The following is a 15,299-nucleotide window of genomic DNA, read 5'->3' on the forward strand; positions in this document are numbered from 1 at the left end:
ATTACAGTATGATGACAGATCTATAAAGGATGAGGTTTACTCTATGAAACCAAATTTGTTATAGTCATCATAGAGCAATTTTGGTTTTCTAAAAATGACTCTGTAAATCTCACCATGTCTGTTCCAGATCAACATGCCTGGCATACAAATGCAAAGACTCGGCCAGTAAACCATTAACTATACCACCAACATAACCAGTCTGCAAGTTAAGCAGGTACATGTTTCACATAGGTCCTGGTCTCAGTCATCGCTGGTAATAAAAGGTCCTGCATATCACATTAAGGCTGCAGCACACGGCTATTTCAGCAGCTGTTCTTTATTACTGCTCGTGGTGCTGCTAGCTGTGGGGCAATGCCAGTTACTGTAGGAAATTTCTGTCTTACTGTAGAGAAGGTAAAGCAAATCTGTGCAATATTTTCAAATAATGGCATCTGTGACATGTATAATGCCCCCCATTTTGACAGATAATGCCTAACAGCTACTAATTGTAATTTAGTTAAATATTGTTCTCTTTGTATATAACAATAGTTCATAGATGCTTCTCTGCAGTAGTAGCTGAAGCAAAAAGCACTAAAACCAGTTTTGCCACTTAAGTCAGCAGAACTGAGATGATTAAACTTAGGGAACAGAATAATTGTGCGAGAAGATGCCATCTCTAAGAAATTCTGTTAGCAACAGAAAAAAACCCCACACTTTTGAAACCTAATTCACTCAAGAAATTGGAGGAAAGTCACCAGTGATGGCTCAAAGTATAAATTGTCCTTTTAAAAGGCAAATTTTAGAAATACTCCAGATTCATACTTTTAATCCTAAAGAATCAGTGTATCTTTCCTATTATTTTGTGAAAGTTATCCATGAGAGATATTTTCCTGGACAAAAAGGTGGGTTTTTTTGTCATCTAAAAGAGATTTGAATATAACAGAGATTGACAAAATATGTCCCACATTTAGGGATCTTCACGTATATTCTAGCTTCTTACCAAAGTAGTTAAAAAAAACAAAACAAAACAGGAAAAATAAGAAAAGGCAGCATGAACAGAAACAAAAGCAAACCTCTAGTACAAGGGGACAAACAGACTGCTTGTGAACAGTTTCTGGGTTTTGGACTAAATGATACTGATCCAGGCCCTCATTGCTTAACTCACTATAGAGCTTGAGCTCATCTCTGCTCAGCTGTGGACTTCAAAACACTCTTAACCCCTAGTGTTAGCATGCTTATCCAAACTGCCCCTCTAAACTTCCAAAAGATTCATTTCTATTTTACAGGGACTCAATTTTGAGGATAAAAACTCCTAGAAAACCCACAGCCAAAATAGCACCCTCAAATTAGCAAATATGCCCAATAAAATGAAAACAACGCTTTCACATGAATAGAAAATGTAGAAAGAAAAGAAGCTTTAAAATCAAACAAAATAAAAGCCCATGCTTATTTTTTAGGCTAATAGTGACTGCTTTTACATGAGAAGAGTCAATGGATAATAGTCATTTACTTGTTTACAACAGGGCAAAGCCTGCTTCCTTTCAGCGTTGTTGTTTTTGTATCTGAATTGGAAAGGGGAAGATTTAAGCAGGAAACCTCAAAGGTTCATATAAAAATTTCCCTCTCATTTTTTTCTAAATGATATCATTTAAAGGTCTGAGGAATAAGAATGAAGTCTGGCTGTCTGGTGCAAGCTGCTTCTAGGCACTTTTATCCAGGAAATGGTTTTCATGTGCAGTGAAAGGCTGAAAACAACTTTTATTAGATGCAGCTCAACTAGCCCCTAAGTGTGCTTTATTTACAAAATAATTAGGGGCCAGCTACTTACAGGTGTTTAGACAGGCTTTTTGCAGGAGGAGATCTGAGATCCAGAATGCTCTAAAATATACAGACATGCACACAATTTGAATACTTGACCCAGCTTTGAATACCTGACCCCCAGGTATTCAAAGTGTGACTACTGAGTGCTAATGTACCACTTTTTCATTTAAAAAAATTTGGAAAGCAAAGCAGGAGGCCACTATTACAGCAAGTCTTCTCAATCTGCATCAATAAACCAGAAATATGCATGCACCAGACACGGCTAAGGAGTCATAAAGCCTTTCACCTGTAAGTCACCAGTTCAAATTTGTTTCTTTTCATCAGTGAAAAAGCTATGGCCATCAGGTCTCCTGCTGGTGGCCCAGGTGAAGTGAGTTGACAGGCTTAGCCAGGAGAGTGGTGTTCACGCCAGTGGATAATGTCAGCAAAGAATCCAAGTACTGGATGAAATCACAGTTTGAATTGAGATGATCAGTTCAACTGGATGGCTGTATGTTGATGTAGGAATCAAAAAAATCTGCACTTCTGGGAATGCTGATCTGCAGATTATTAAAATAACTCTCAGGAATTATCACCCTATCACCTTTTACCCACATCACAGGCATATACTTGATAACAATATATAGTTATTAAACAGTGCTTTTCAACAGCAACTGATACACCAGTTTACAAAGAAGTATTAGCAGATCACCTCATATAGAGAGAAACCAAAGGTTACTTTCTGAGAAATAGCTTTCTTAGAAAGTTGTTTATCAGACTAATGGCCTTCTTGTGCTCTGTTTCCATGAGACAACAATTAAAGTAGTACAGAGAAAGATCAGGTGCTTGCATTTGTAGGAATGTTTATAAAAATGCCATGGGTTTTGTTCAAATACTACTGTGTACCATAATGGTTTCGAAAATGGAAGAAAAAATGAGATCACTTCTCTGTTTTCTTTTTCTTCCCAAATGTTATTAGACAAGGCAGATGTAAGTTGGATATGTTACATGACAAACAATCTTTAAAAAAGTCAGAGGCAGAGAAAATTAGGAACTGCATTTTGGCCATCCTTCTGTTACCACAGGGTATCTTCACATTTTTAAAAGATAGACAACAGGGAAACTAGTGGCAGAAGCTGTGATTTTGGAAACAGCAGCAGAGACAGCAGCTAGTAAAAAATACTGACAATGGTTCATACTGTCATACTGATTTTCGCCTCCCTTTTATCGTTATCAAGAGATTTATCTTTTACTCATGTTGCCTCTCTATTTATCACCTTTCTTTCCTATCCTATATTTCATACTCCTCATTTGTTGACATGTGTTTGCAGATGATATTTTTATTGCAGTGGATGTGGTATTATTACTTTGGATGTTCTGGCAAGATGCAGAGAGGTTCATGTTACAAAATAAGTAGAATTCATTAATTATTATCTGCAATACATAACCCTTCTGCATTGAAAGCTCTTATTTTATCAGTCCAACATCATGACCGGTTCTACGTTTTAGCTTGAACAAAAAGCTCTGTAAGAGATTACTTTTACTATTTAAGATCCACTGAAGGCATGATTCTGTGAGGTGGTAAATCCGATTCTAGGGTGACAAGCATTGATCTGACACATGAAATAATTGTTGATCCTAGACAAGCTTGCTCTGCTGGTTCTGATACATTTTCAAGGTTTTGAATCTTTGGGGGTTTTTTGTTTGTTTTTTTCATCCCTCAACCCAGATAAAGCACCTAGCCAGCATTTTGGTTAACTCAAAAGAAATGCAATCATTCAGATTTTCTTGACCGAACTCAGATTTGTACCTGTGACTGATTCAGCAGTGCATAGGTCTAGCATCAAAGAACAGGGAACCAGAGTCTTGAGTTCCTGAAGGAAAAGGCAGAAGAGACTGAAGACACTCATAAAACCCAGGGCTGGCCCTCTAAATTAGAGGGTTTTCTAGAGAGGCTTCAAAGTACGCATTAAGATCCATGATGGAAAAACCATGAATTTCAGGGAAGTTTTCTGAAGTAAAATGTGTTCCACATTGATACAGGGCCTTCTACAAGGTAAGGAGGCTGAAATTTCTGTGACAACAGTTTACAGTATCTACCACATATTCGCAATTCTGGTCTAACAGCACAGAAACTGTATCCGTTAAACTGGTTTTGCAGTTTTCAAAATTGCCAATATACTGAAGTATAGACTACAAAAGACTAGACTAAAGCACATTAAAAGCAAAACAAAAAATAGAATCATCACGGACAAAAAAGTATCTACACTCATTGTAGCTAAGCCGGCCGTCTTACAATCCCTTTTCTAAATCCAGATCTCCCTACCTAACTCCAGACCTATTTGATTTACCTCTTTCTGCATCCTGTTGCACTGTATGTCATATGTATGTATAAAACACACACATACATAAAAATTTATATAAATCTTTTTTATAGAGAAAAATCTCCCCAAAGTCCTGTGGACTCTAAATCAATTTATTTTAATGTAATCTTCATCTGTAATGGTTTTCTTGGCTGCAGCCATCAAGGAAACATCTTGGCAGGTGGGAAAGAATGAAAACATATAACATTTGTTTCTAATGGTTCCTACGCACCATGTAGTTTTGAGTTTCTAATACAGAAATGCCTGCAAAACCCATGAAATATGACTGAGCTTGGAAATGACCTCTGATGTAAACTGAGATCTGCACAGCTGAAAACTCTCTAAAATATGAACGTAAAGATGTCAGAAACTCCTTAAAATATCTCTAAAAATCATTAAAGTAAAGTCACAAAGTGAACTTTTCAATCTAAAGACAAAGCTGAAGTGGAATTTTTCCATATAACCACTTCACCAAAAGGGAAGCCGTTCGTATTTTCTAAGAGTTTTCCTTTTATCCACAGAACACTACTTTTTCTTAACTTTTCTACATTTTGTGGAAACTTAAAATGAATAACCTTGAAGCTGCATTATATGTTCAGTCCTGAACATGAAACACTGTGGTCACATATTTAGCAGGGAATTTGAGTCAGTCTTTTTGAGTAGGTAGAATGCAACACAGATGAGTCAAGCTTGTGCTGTATTGCTCAAAATAAGCTGTTGAGAAGACACACAATGATAAAGCCCATTACAACTTAACTACAGCTGCAGTCAGTTCTTTCCCCTTTAGCTAAATCATGGATAGGGTAAACTCAACAGCTACCCTTGCATCACACACTTTCCTGCCGTGCCACAGGTATCAGGAGAATGCCACACTTGATTACAAAGTTATATTTATTCAAGGCAGCTCATATAGGACACAGGATATTCCACATTCAACTACAAGCCCCATAGCATTAGGCACGGAATACAAGAACAGGCAGATACAGAAAGAGGAAATCTCAGTCCCACAAGAAAGAGCAGATTAAATTAAAAACATAGTCCCCCTTTCTGAAACCTTAGCACCTTAAAGATGGAATGTTGCACCTAAAATTTAAAAATGTAGCATTAATATCAAGTCATTTTCACCTTTGTGCCTTGATCTGAAACAAGTTTCAAGTCATCTGGAGTGGTTTGACCATCCCAGCTCTAGGGAAAATGGTTTTCTATTAGGAATTACTTAGACGACTAACCCTTAGGAATCTCTGCGTATCGTTAGATTTCCTCTCCCTGTCACCAAACACAGTCCCTTACTAATGGCCTGGGGGACAGCAACAAATTATTTCCTTGATGGACTAGTAGGATTTGCACCTGCAGAGACTCAGCTAGGGAAGCCAGGCAAGCAATCAAGCAGGCAGCTGGGGAGGCTGGCTGCCCAGCAACCTGCCGGACAGGCCTCTGGAAAGCTCGGGAGCCTGGCAGGCTGCACGGCAGCTAGTAGGCAGGCTGGCTGGCAAGAGGGCTGGCTGAAAACCAAGAAACCAGGACAGGTCAGTCAGCGTATCTCCTAACCTGCTCCTGCCAGGAGCCCTGATGAAATCGGCACACTGAAATGGGAAGTTTCAGTTCTATGGCATCAGCAAAAATAATGAACAAAGTACATTAGAAAAAAGTGTTACCAGCTATTTTCATAGACCCCTGAACCTTTAGAAAGAGAAACAGCTAAAGGTTAGGAAGATGTTTCTTGCAGGTGTTACACTGTGGAAAATAACAGGAAGCAGAGCAAGAGGAAATCCCCAGCAGCGCTCTGGGAGTGTGCAGTATAACGTTTGTGCCACGTTGGTCAAGACTGCTTTGGGGCATGTTCCCTGGAAGGTCACGGCTGTAACTCACATTCATTCACACAGCTCATAAAATTGCAGAGCTGAGTTACTTACAGCATTAGCCGCTTATTCTTTTGACCACCAAAACCATAAGAAGTCAGTTTGATTTTAATTTATTAACTGAAGGGAGGTTGGTGGTCGCACATTAGTCCTCTGTGGGAGTCACTGCAGAACACAAACACCGCTCAGCCTGGCACAGAATAGCTCCGCTACCAACCTCTGCGAACGGATGGCCAAGCTAGAACAGATACTAAACTCAGCTCATCACTGGAAGTGGTGCTTTTCTGAGCCACAGGCAGCTTTTCATCAGTGGGTCAGATCATGCCAAACAGGCATGTGCATCTGACCACAGGAGTAAGTGGGTCCATCTCATCTGTTACTTCAGTAGGTTTGCACCTGGCCCAGCTTGGTTTTTTGCCAAATTCATCTGACTGCTGTAGCTGGCAGTAGAAGAAAAACTGCTTATGTTTTTGCTGAGCTTTCTGGTTGACTGCTTCTCTCAATTTAAACTGGCATAACATGTTCTGATTTGAAGAAGCACCTACTGAACATGGAATTTTCTATCATATTTCTTACAAGATCACTGATAGGTCTCATCTCTTTCAAAATTAAAGTTTGAAAAAACAAGCATATAAAATACATGGCCAAAAGAGACAACACAAAGATTAAATATTATGGTTCAACTTTAATTTCTGAATGTATTCTTAATTAATATAGACTGGAATTTAGAAGGCAGCTATAGTGTCTCCTAAAATGTCTAAAAAAATTAATAAAACAAAAGCTCTAATCTCCATCTCTGCTCTAAACATTTTAATCAGTCACTGCAAACACATTTGAATTTAACCTGTAAAGACAATAATTGCCAATTTATCAAAACAAACAAAAAAAATAGAAAAATGACATCAATATATAGGATTAAAAATAACTGCACAAAGCAGTCTTTTCCAAGGTATCCCCAATATGGGCAAGAAAGGAAAAAGTGCCAACAGAATGTACTGCAATTAGTCACAGCAAGATATCAAATTTATCATCAACTATTTTGATCACAGTCACATAATGGAAGTATTGTCCAACCCTCAAAAATTACAGTCTCATATCCATTGACATAATATGCCTTTTCTCTTAGTATATTAAATAAGAAAACAAAAACGGAAGAGAAACCACCTCTGATTCATCAGAATTAAAAATATACTCTGAATAAGACACAGACTTTGGTCACATTAAGGGCTACATTCACTACAATCAGTCTGCAAAAAATGGAGGAGCATGTGACAGCATCACCAGCTTCCCAAAAGAGTTCTGCTGGCGGTGCAGAGCTTCACAAGCTGCTATGTGGAAGACATACCAGCTCAGAAACACAAACTATTTTCTTCTACATATTGTATTTGAGCAGTGGTGTTATAAGAATCCAGAGGCAAGCTGGAAAATAGTACCTGTTATTTGGCAGCTATTAGTTATGATTCACATTCCTGAATGAAGGAACAGGAGCAAAGTAATTTAAGGAAAATGATTTTAAGCAAAACAAAATAGGTGAAACAAGAATGATAAGAAAGACAGTCAGGGTGATTCTAGGATTTAGAATCCAAAACACTAATTTTCATGCTTTGCCATCTCTGTAGACCCCCTTGCTCTACTATAGCTTCTGGTTAGCAAGCAGGAATGGAAAAGGCAGGATATTTCCATTTCCCAGTCCTACTAATTGTTGCTGGTAGGGTACTATTTATCACAGAACTTTACGGGTTCACAGTTTATCTTCTATGAAATGTGTAAACTCCTTGAAATAACCAGAAGAAATAAAATGTCATGTGAAGATTTACTATTAAGAAATCTATAAATACTTGAATATTTGAAAGCCGAAATACTATATAGAAGATCTTTTGATATCTCTCAAAACTTTTTCTCCCTAAAAATGTCATCAAATTTTAACTAAAGCCAAGTCACATTCAAGAGACCCAGGTTCTACTTCTGACTGATACAGCTCTGTTAGGAATTCATGGGCAAGGCACATCACCTTTCCATGCCTCAGTTTACTTTCATGTACAACAGAAAGATGATTGTAACCCAGTTTGATAAGGTTGTATCTTTTTATTATTATTTTAAAAACTCCTCCCGCCAAGAAACCAGTTTCTTATCCTTTCTGGACTCTGGACTTTTCCACTGCCTCAGGAAAAGGACATGATTCAGTCTAATTTGCTGTATGTGACTTTTACATCTCAGAACCTGAAGCTCCACGGTGTTATTGAGCACAACATTTTTAAACAAGATTCCCAGTGGTGAACATAACCCTCACCCGTTACATTAAAAGATAAAAGACACTAGTCTTTAAAGTCATAGTATTGCTTTCAGACTCCTTTACATATGCCTTTCTTTCTGCTCCCCCTCCCACCAATCTGCTCATTTGAGATTTATAGTAGGTTAAAACACCTACAGTTCAATAAAGGAAGGGAAACAGGAAATAATCCCAATCAAAGTGACTGATAATGCTATCTAGTCATGAAATGTATTTCTCCTTCTATCTCGCAGCAACTAAAGAATGAGTTAAGAGTGGAAAAAAGGCTAGTTGTATACATTCTGCTGAATTAACCTCAGTAATTTAATTCTAAAGCCATAACTTTTAAGTAACATTATCATGCTTAACTATCTTAATTCTTAGGCATTGTTTTATACTGACTACGTAAAACACACCACCTTTCCATGAACACAGATAAATACATATAAATATAGCAATTGCATAGGCACACATTTTACACAAACATATGTAGAAGAATACACACACTGCACTCAACACTTGTCTCAGAAACAAATTCAGGAAGTTAACCTTTACACGTGATAGAATGCAAAATGTTTAATATATTTATTTATGAATAGATTATGGTTCAAATCCTCCCTGAGATGGACATTACACCTCAGTCCTTTCACCAACATTATTAATAGAAGTCAAACAATTTATGACATGCCATTACAGAATAATCCAACCAAACATGTACTGCAGTGTTCTGCCATGGAAATGTCCTATCAGAAGATACAGGTATATACTGTAGACTTCCCTTTGATAAAGTTATCATGCAACATGGCCTCAATATTCAAGGGAGAAAGGTAGGTACACAACATTTCAGGTTTCTTTGAAAGTCTTATATTTCTGAAGCAACACATGAAGTAAGAATTAAGTCTCAAATCTGCCTGGCCTCATAAATATTCAGTGCAATAAAACAGGCTAGCTGTTTGCATTCTCACTTGCTGCAGACTGGAACAGACTCAGTCTTCCTGGCTATTAAATGGGAAGGCTGGTTAATTTGAAGCGACCTATATTAGCCAAGAACTCAAGCAAACGAATCCTTACCACTGTGACAATGAAGCAATAAGCAATTCCCATTTTTTTAATTCCTCTAAGCTCCTTTCTCTGTTCTATATATTTAGAATAAAAACGAGAACAAGTTTTCAGTATTTAAACTTTCTCTGATATGACAGTGTCATTAAAAATGTGTCAGAATCAACACCCATTTGGAGCTGAGCTAACACCATCTTCAACTAAGAAAGCAGTAGTTGGGGTTAGAGGTAGCCCATTTATTTTGCTAGTAATTCATTTCATAGTAAACTAGCCCTATTCACTAGTCCATGAACATCACATACATTTACACTCCCATTTTGTGCTGCAGTACATCAATCTGACATCTTCTCTCAAGGGGAACAGTCTATATGCAGTCCAAATGGCTTTTCAGATGAAAAATAAGTGCAATAGCCTTTTATCTTGGGAGACTTGGGTTCAAATCCTTGATTAGGTCACAAGTTAAAATTAGTTTGGTGCTCTCGTCCTACCTTACATTTGTGCACTTCAGACAACAGCTACTTGCTCAGGCATTGTCTGACACGACTAGCAGTCCCTGCTCAGAGGGAGGCCCAGGGCTGGAAGGAGGAGGATACTGTAGGTCAGGGATTCAGCTGCAGTCACATGAATATGGAGGAAACAAAGGAATGGGAATGGGGAGAAGAAAAGATCAGGAAGAACTCAAGGCTCTCATCATTTTTTGCAATATCAAAAGCTAGTTTCTTTCCATTATATTGCTGCCTCCCCCCACACTTTTTTTTAAGCGCTGATGAGCATGTAGAGATTTAGCTACATTTCCCACATTCAACAGATATCGAAGGACTTTGTCTTCTTATGTGTCTTGACTAACTACAGACCATACATAACATTTGATTTGTATCTTGTAACTGACTACTCCCAGAACAAGATGAATGGGCAAAATCATCCTTGAAAACATTCTTGTGATCATGATGAAAGAACCATACTTTTTCAGACCTACAGAGTGAACCCCTTGACATTCAGAACTACTTGACAAATAACTGCTACCCATCAGGAGCAAAATAAAATGATGAGTTGGTAGTAGGATTATAGTTTTATAATGGAAACATGGGCTTGGATTATTTACCTCAGGATCTCCCTTGTTTTCAGCTTTGAAGATGTTCAGTCAGCTAGAGATACGAACAGTCCAGAATCTTGTTATTCCTGCTCAGAGCTGTCAGACGCCAGCACCAACGAAAGACTTCCCTCACCTTGTTGAGCATAGCAGCACATCAGTGCCATCTGCACAGAACACAGCGGCACCACCGGCATCATACAGGTCTCGCTGAAGTACATCATCGCATTATGCCAAAGCTATAGCAGGAAAGTGTCAGAAACTCTGCTGTACCCCCAAGCGCATGTTAATTCTTAGCATATCCTTTCTGCTGTACTGAAACTATTTTGCTGTGCATATGGATATAAAACATAAAATAACAACATTCAATTGTAAACAAAGGGCCTTTTACACTGAGACCTATGTAAGATACTTAACAGCATCTCCAAAGTAAAGAATTTGAGGAAGAATTTGAGTGCAGTACAAGCTGTAATGTATTTATTCACAATATTGCTGTGAGATAAAGCAGTGTGTTATCCCCATTTTACAGATGAGAAATTGAGGTAGAAAGCAAAATAACTTGTCAGTGCTGCACAAAAGGAGTTCTGAGGCAAAGCGCAGATCTGAACCAGCCAAATCCTAGACTAGCCTCTCTCTCTCCCTCTCTGGCCATTTCTGAACTAAGCGTAAACTAGAAAACATAAGGCATCATTTTCTCCAATATTACATGATAAACAAACAAAAATACATGAACGACTGAATTATTTAAAACAGTAAAGTAAAAGCATGCAAAAACGTAATCTGGTAGATTCCACAAAGAAAAAGGCAATTTCCAAAGAAATAATCGTTCCAAATTCTTATGCTTTTCCCTGTGCTGGACATGATTTTGGGGAAATGGATATGGTAAAAAAATGGCACAAATTTGATTTCTTGCCCAGACTTTCTCTGCCTAACAAACTGATTATATTTCACATATAGTCTCTTCTTCTAATTACTTGTTTCAGTATTGTGTATGATGTACCTATGTATTTGAGAAATTCTGTTATATTCATCTTCTAAACTTTTGTTTTCAGGAACTTAAAACTCTTATCACCTGGGATCTTAAAGACAATGCTGATGGCAGCTCTGGAACGTACAAGAATTAGGATTATATATTTACTCTCATGTGTATGTAATGAGCTTGTGTTTGAAAACCACTGTTCTACTGCAGCATTATGAAATAATGTTTATAGCTGTGACCAAAGATGCAACTGCCTCAGGGGAAGTCATCAGGTTACTCCGACCATTTTCAGCCATCTCCACAAACTGAATACATGCAATAAGGACTGGCATTAGCATTCCACTTACTGGCCATACCAGTACCAGTTGGGTAATAATTGCATGTTACCATTCAGGAAAGTATTCTTTAAAACAGCACTGTAGTTTTCATTGTTAGTTCAGGAATTCAAAGAACTGATTTCATCTTGGCTCAGTTTGCTGTAATAAAGATATGTTAAAAATTCAGCTGGAGATCTGAAAATCATGCTGATAGCTGCATTTTCATTCCTTTCCATATTTAATGAACTCCTAGAAGACAAAACATGCCTACAGTTATACCAGTGCAACCTTACTTGTCTTCAGTTGCTTCCACATGAGTCACCAAAGCAGAGAGCCTTCACACATTATTCGTTTCATCCCTATATAGTAATACATCTAACAGTAACAAAGCTTTTAATGTAGCTACAAAAACCTTAGTTTTGCTACAATCTCCTGTGCCTAACATTGTGTCTATATATACGGTATAGGGATACCTTATAGAATTTCGCTTTTGTAGAAATGTTTTGAAAATAACTCTCATTCTTATTTGTGAAAACGGCACACGTAATAGCTCGCTTAACCAGCTGGCTATTCATGTGATAGTACTGACAGCTGATCTTCAGCTGTCTTGCACATTTTCAGTTGACACTGCAGATCTGGGTTCTATATTTTAAGAGTCTGAAAGTCTGGCTGTAGTTTATAATGGAGTCCAAACATGTTGACTTCAAATGAATTTCACTGAATTTATACTTTCACTTAAGCTTGCAAAACTGAAGCCTCTCTTAAGTGCAAAGATGTCACAGAAAGCAAAATGAGAATCAAACTAGAATTTATCACAACTACCTAACTCAAGTGAACGTGTATATTGCTTATATATCATTTGATGTACATAACTTAGAAAAGGAGTAGACGTTTGACATATTAACTGACACTTGACTAATTTGCTACTGGTCCCGTGTCTAGCCATCTAATGAATACATGCCTAAATACTCGTTGCAGGTTTGACGCATACCACTAACAAATACATTGATTTTTGAATATGTAATCTGCAATTAATTACATGAACCACTGGATATGCTACTTATACTAATTAAACTTCAATAGGCGCTATTTACAATACATGAATAGTTAACATGCAACACATTTTCTAAAATAAGGCACTTCATTAAAGAATATTTCTAAGATGGTTGAAGTGTTTTATCTACTGGGTGCAATTGTCAGCGAAAGGAGTATCCTGTATTGATAGTGTGAATACCTGAGACTGTACTTTCCCTAGACTTCGCCTGTTAAGTATCATGAGATAGACAAAAATCATTTGGGGCAGTTGAATAGACCAACATATTTTTTGCAGTAAGTATTTAAAGTACCATGCCTCGCAACAAATTTAGGAGTTGATGAAGGAGTCATCTGTCTTGAGCTCTTGTATGGCAGGTTAGATTTTTTCAAAACATTGTTCTGGCTCTGCTTTGAGAATACACTCTCCCATTCTGATGTGTCATTTTTCTTTATTAAGGACATGCAGAGACAAATTTTCCAAAAGTGTTTAGGCACCTAGTGATGCGGACAGGCAGCTTTTGTTATTTTTCAAAATCACTTAAGCAGGTTAGACAGCTAAATCCCACTGAAATCAGTGAGAGTTAGGCAACTAACTGACTTAGGCACTTAAAAAATTTTAGTCAATACTTATTTGCATTTTCAGGCTTCTGATCATCTTTGAACATCTGTCTGATAAATCTTGATTTATTTAGATTGATTCCCAGTGTATTACTTTCTATTACCTCACTTAAAAAGTGTACCTAGTTAAGCAAAAGGCTTTTCTCGCAGAGTATGTTATGAAGACTCATGAGAGAGTCTTTTTGACTTTTTTTGTCTTTAAGAAAAGTAAAGAGACAGTTTGGGCCAGTACTTAGTGCAAAATGACTGTTTTATGCTAAAACCTGCTTCAATCACTCAGTGAACCTTTTTATACAATTTAGTCAGAAAGTTTAACACAAAATAAAGGGTGGCATTGGCAAAATTTAAAACACCTGATATAATTAGATTGGATTATTTTCCATATCTTACCAGAAAAGAAAAAAATCAATGCAATAACTCAGATTTGAATTAAATTTGGGAAGCAGATGACAAATACATCATTTTACTGCAAAACATTTGTCCCCCAAGATCTTTGGTTTATACAACTTGTCATCAAATAAAGGCTTTGGGTTATGAAATATTTCAACAAGGCTAAAATATTACAAGATTAAAATGTATCTGTTTTAAATTATAAAACTCATTCATAGTCATTTTCTTTTATTCTTTTAATCAGAATTAACACAATGTTTTTGGCTTGCCTATTTTGAACACGACATTCTAGGGAAACCACAGTCATGCAAGTAGGTCACAACACTCGAGCAGATCCATCACTCCGGCTTAATAAACTTCTGAATTCGTTTGCAAATTTCAACCATGTCTGTTTTGTAATAGGTGAATTCTCAAAGAGAAGAAGTTCCTACAAGGCTCATGAAGTCGACAGCTGGGCACAAGAGAGAGCGCAATAATTGTTGCCACTAATGGAAGGGCCACAGGCGAGTTCAGCAACCGTCTGTCCAGTCTGGCTCAGCCCAGCCAGCAGGGCACAGACAAGGCTTAGGGGCATTGATGGAGGAGGCTATCTGGAAGAAGAATGGGACCTGCCGGTACTGTGAGGGACAGAAAGACTGAAAAGTGGGGTGAAATATATAAAGCAAATTAATTGGAAACCAGGCTTCAGTAGTGTCATTACCCATTAAACATCATACAAACACCACTTTCATCCAATGACTTAAAATTTTCTTGACAGCCTATTTTTTTGCCTTGTAAAAGCATGTCTGTGACAATTTTGACTTTTTTATTTCATTTTCAACCAAAAATACCTTCAAACATTTTTTAAATACTCAAGAGACTATCAAGGATTTTTGCCCAAACTGTTATTTTGTTTTTTTAAAAAGCATTTTTTCTGGTATACAGTTCTTTTCATTAGAAAGAATGAAATGAAAGAATTGGCTGCCTCTGATGATTCATAATTGCACATTTTGTTGCTTCAGTGACAAGATTTTTTTTCTTTTGTAACAGGCATTAATTTAACAAGGCAATACAAGTCTAAAGCTGTCTTTCTAGATACATATGGTGTAATTTATCTCAAGGTACAAATTTCATCACTTCCCATGTTATGTTTACATAAAGGGAACAGTGAGGGCAAAATGTAAGATGTATATCATAAACCAGTAATCACTAATATGTGGGTGCTGAAGTTGATAACTGACTTAGAGCTGGTGGAATAAATGTACTAAGAGAAGGCTAGAAGTAAGGAAAGATACATAGAAAACATCAAATTTAATCAGGCAAATGTATCCCTCCAGGCTACTTTGCCTGACCTAAGCTTTCCACTGGGAAACCAGAGTTCAAAATAGTACATCTGCAATGTAATTTCAGGTGCAATGAAGTCACATTATAAAAGAAGCATGGAAGTTATTTCTCATGCTGTGATTTGCATGGCTAGAGAAGTAAAAGGCAGTCAAGCTGTCCACCCTGAATCTACAGTAAAACAACTTATTTCAGAATGCTCAAAAGCCTCTAATTCCATT

At 37.3% G+C, this 15,299-nt stretch overlaps 2 long non-coding RNA genes across 3 annotated transcripts in view; one reads left to right on the forward strand and one right to left on the reverse strand.

The window, feature by feature from the left end:
- Positions 1 to 11,545, forward strand: part of LOC106498928 (uncharacterized) — a 55,703-nt gene extending 44,158 nt beyond the window's left edge. Inside the window, exon 3 of the long non-coding RNA XR_010884644.1 lies at positions 11,472 to 11,545. This is a non-coding gene — a long non-coding RNA (uncharacterized lncRNA). The remainder of the gene's footprint in view (positions 1 to 11,471) is intronic.
- The window catches only part of LOC106498927 (uncharacterized), a 292,560-nt gene that overhangs the window by 160,483 nt on the left and 116,778 nt on the right, over positions 1 to 15,299 (reverse strand). The gene's annotated exons all lie outside the window — the stretch shown is intronic.

The sequence above is a fragment of the Apteryx mantelli genome, chromosome 7 (genome assembly GCF_036417845.1).
Source record: "Apteryx mantelli isolate bAptMan1 chromosome 7, bAptMan1.hap1, whole genome shotgun sequence".
NCBI lineage: Eukaryota > Metazoa > Chordata > Aves > Apterygiformes > Apterygidae > Apteryx > Apteryx mantelli.